The sequence below is a fragment of the Suricata suricatta genome, chromosome 12 (genome assembly GCF_006229205.1).
Source record: "Suricata suricatta isolate VVHF042 chromosome 12, meerkat_22Aug2017_6uvM2_HiC, whole genome shotgun sequence".
In the NCBI taxonomy this organism is placed as follows: Eukaryota; Metazoa; Chordata; class Mammalia; order Carnivora; family Herpestidae; genus Suricata; species Suricata suricatta.
Window position 1 is genome coordinate 6,747,557 of NC_043711.1, and position 4,400 is coordinate 6,751,956.

General features: G+C 39.2%; 1 protein-coding gene and 1 pseudogene across 7 annotated transcripts in view; both read left to right on the top strand.

The window, feature by feature from the left end:
* LOC115275457 overlaps nucleotides 1–3,101 on the top strand; it is a 5,056-nt pseudogene extending 1,955 nt beyond the window's left edge.
* Nucleotides 1–4,400, top strand: part of LOC115275454 (zinc finger protein 177-like) — a 19,450-nt gene that overhangs the window by 8,295 nt on the left and 6,755 nt on the right. The gene's annotated exons all lie outside the window — the stretch shown is intronic.

Sequence of the window (4,400 nt, forward strand, 5' to 3'; positions counted from 1 at the left end):
CCTTGCTTAAGTGACTGTGTTCTAGTCTCTGCTGACTAATGGCAATGCATTGGTAAGAAGAGCAGGCGTTGTTTCTGCACTCATAGACGTTACCTTGAAGTGACTTCCTCTTGAAAACAAGGATCTGTTTGTTGTACTGGCTCTTATTTTCTGTATGGATTGAAAGGTTTAGGAGTTTAAAAACTGGTATACAAATTTGAGAGTAGGTTTCAGGGGAAAGATTGACACCCTTTTGGTGAACAGTGAGAAAGTGTGTGCTTGTATTTTAGTTTCATTTGAAAGTTTATTGGTTTGAGGGGGGAAAATGTTTATTGGTTTGATAAAGTTGGCACGAACATTTTGTTTCTCAAGTTACACCTGACAGTGTTTGGTGTCCCTGCAGAGCCGAATCTTGATCCTGGTTAATGGAATCATTTATCACCCATGGCATGTTCATCTTACATCAAGTGTCTTCCTCCCAGAGCCGGGTGCCAGCTCTACAGGCCTGGTCTGATCTTTTGGTGGAACAGAAAGGAAAGCTGAGGAGAGTGGGAGAAGTTCTGCAAAGTCAGGGAAAAGGGAGACGTGATTCTCTATGAAAAACAGTAGGAATCCACGAGAGCCACAGTCCACTTGGAAATGTTAAATAGGAAGCTTCTGAAGATGGATTTTCCTGAGAATGCGGTGCCTTTGGTTTCTGAGCTTCCTTGAGTACTTCAGACTTCTCTAGCTTTTCATCCACATTCTGAAACTTCCTATTGACCTGACAGTAAGATCTGTTTCTTCTTTAAATTTTGCACTTAGTTCTTCACCCGTTTTATTTCAACCTTGTTTTCTGGTCTTTCTGTTCACCATCAGTCTTGACATGTGTTGCATCACCTCTTAGAGAATCGCCTACCAGTTTGATGGGCACCCTTTCTCCTTGCCAAACTCTTAATATAGTCAGACTTTTCAACTGTTATAGGTTCATTTCTTTTTTATTTCGTAATCTATATTGTCAGTCCTTGAAAGTAAATAGGCATTGACCTTCATTTTTAACACTGTCTTTTCATCATCTATTTCTCCAAGACCTTAATTTTTTAAAAATCTTATTTCAGGTTGGGAGATTTGTCTTAATACCAAAAGGTCAGCACCTCAGCAGAGTATTTTGCGGGGGGAAAGCATCCAATGTAGAAATGGTAAGATTCACAGTGTGTGATTCCTTGTCTTCCACACCAGTGGAAGTTTGGAAATTCCATCAGATAGAAAAGCAGCACAAAACCATAACGGACACTTGGGGCTAGGGTTATTCATCCTAAATGAAACTGTTTCTCATAGAGTCTCTGAACATTATGAATTTGACAAGTACTGTAAACACTCCCCAAAGTACATCCATGACGGTGTTAGCTCAGTATTTCCATATATACAATTTAGATAAAGTTTCTGCTAAGTAATTTCATCTTGATCAATGATCAGCTCAACTCTGTAGGAATCCCTGTGAAAGTAAAGACTACAAAAGGAAAAAAAGATTACAAGAAAACGTTTTCGCAGAAGGGTCTCTTCAGTCTGCTCGGAAGCGCTCCGGTCTGGAGCCATGCATCACGTGCAGTGATCGTGGAAAGGAAAACAAAAAACTTCAGTCATGCTGACTTGTTTCCTGTATAATTCAAGGCAGAGGGGAGGATCCCTGAGTGTAATAAAGCTGGAAAACTTTTATGAAACATCACTTATCTCTTCATCAACAGGAGAGAAACACATTGGAGACGAATTGTTCAATTTTAACCATTGGGAAGAAGCCTGAGTGAGCACTCCTGCTTTAAGACTTACACGGGAGCTCACAACAGAAACAAAGCGCGTGTGATCAGTGTGTAAAAGCTTCACAAAGAACTCTGCCCTTAATCCACAAACAAAACCGATAATGGAGAGAAACCTCCTAGCTATAGTCAGCGTGAAACGCCTTAAGCCAAAATCCACATCTGGTTCACACGAAAACTTACACTCCAAAGAAACCCTATAAATGGACTGTCAGAAAGGCATTTCTTCTTCCCCACACCTTTGAGGATATGTAAAAATTCATAGTGGAGGGAGGCCATATGCCTTTAAGAAATGTGGGAAACCTTTTTCTCATTCTACAAGCCTTTTCATACATGTGCAGATTCACAATAGGAGAAAAGTCCTACAAATCTAAAGAATGTGGGAAAACCTTTAGTTGATCTTCATATCTTATTCAACATTTAAGAACTCAAAGTGAACTAATGCCTATGAATGTAAGAAATTTGAGATGGCCTTAACTTGTTCCCCCGATCTTGCTAAACAGGTACAATTTTCTACTAGAGAGAAACACTATGTTTGCAAGGAGCGTAATAAAGAATTTATCAACACTGAATTCACATGCGAGTTCACACTGGAGAAAAACCATGAGTGTAGTAAATGGGAGAAAACTTTCACACATTCTTCAGGTCTTATAAAACACGGAAGAACTCACACTGGCGAGAAGCCTTATCAATGTCAGGAATGTGGGAAAGAAAGCTTGTAGTGACTCATCTTGCTTTGAAAGTCACATGCAAACTCGCCCTGAAATGAAACCTTATGATTGTAAGCAGTGTGGGAAAGCCTTTATTCATTCCTTATTTCTTGTTCAACTTTTAAAATTCACAGTGTAGAAGGACGTTTTGAATGTGAGGAATGTGGGAAATCATTTAGATGTTCCTCACCCCTTACTCAACATGAAAGAACACAATCTGGAGAGAAGCCTTATAAATGTGAAAGATGTGGGAGAGCCTTCACTACTTCATCAGGCCTTACAGTACGCATGAGGACTCACACTGGTGAACGACCTTTTGAATCTAAGAAATGTGGTAAAGCCTTTCCTCAACCCACATAGCTTATTCGACATTTGACAACTAACAGTGAGGAAAAGCCATATATAGGTGAGGAATGTGGGGAAAATTTTAGTACTTCTTCATGCCTACTGCATGGGTAGGAATTCACACTTGAGAGAAGCTCATGCTTGCAGAGAATGTGGGAATGCCTTTAATACTTACTAAACACGTACTAGTTCATTGTGGAAGTAACCTTATTACAAGGAATGTAGGAAATCTTTAGCTCTGTCTTGTATTTTACTGTTCAGCTATGATTTCACAGGTGTGAAAAATCTTATAAATATAAGAAGTGTAGTTTGTTTTGTTTTTTTTTGTTTTGTTTTGTATTTTAGTTTTATCCTTCATTTGGGGAAAATATGAACGCATACATTAGAAGAGATCCTATAAGGGGCGCTTGGGTGGCTCAGTCAGTTAAGCGTCCAGCTTAGGCTCAGTTCATAATCTCACAGTTGGTGGGTTCAAGCCCTGCATCGGGCAGTCTTGGATCATCTTGGCCTGACTGTTTCAATACACCGTCCACATGTGACTATTTAAATTTTTTTACGATTTCATTTTTGAGTAATCTCTGCACCTAACGTGGGGCTCAAACTTGCATCCCCAAGATCAGGACTCACCAAAAGACCCAGCAGGGCACCCCTATGACTATTTAAATTTAAGTTAAAATATCAATTACTTAAGTCACACTAGCCTCATTTCAAATGCTTAAAGCTATACGTGACTGGGGGCTACCGTATTAGTGCAGGTAATTATGTTGGACAGTGCTAGGAGCCTGTCCACCTGCTTTTTCTTATTTCTGGATGTTCTTTTACTTTTTTAAAAGTGCATTTCAGAAATCCTGTCCTTCCATCAGTAGTATGCGTCTATAATTAGTACATAGCCACCATACCATTTTCTCATCTGGCAAACTCCAAAGTTCCCTGATGTCTCCTGAATATCTTTATATAGTTGGTTTATTCAAATCAGGATCCGATCCGGGTTACTTTTTTTTTTTTTTAATTTAAACTTAAGTTAGTTAACATGTATTGTAGTGGTTTCAGGGGTATAATTTAGTGATTCATCACTTACACTTACGTAAGTGCCCCCCGTAAAGCCTGTACCCATTAGTCCATCCCCCCAACCATCTACCCTCCAGGAACCCTCTGTTCTCTATAGTTAAGAGTCTCTTATGGTTTGTTTCCTGCTCTCTTTGTTTTTTTCCCCCTTCCCTTCCCCTATATTCATCTGTTGTGTTTCTTAAATTCCACATACGAGGGAAACCATATTGTCTTCCTTTGACTAACTGATTTCACTTAGCATTATACTCTACTTCCATCCATGTTGTTGTAAATGGAAAGGTTTCAATTTTTTGATCACCAAGTAATATTCCACTATATAAATATACCACATCCTCTTTATCCATTCATCAATCAATGGACATTGGGCTCTTTCCCATAATTTGGCTATTGTTGATAGTGCTGCTATAAACATTGAGGTGCATGTGCCCCTTTGAATCAGCATTATTGTATCCCTTGGATAAATACCTAGTAGTGCAATTGCTGGGTCATAGGGTAGTTCTATTTA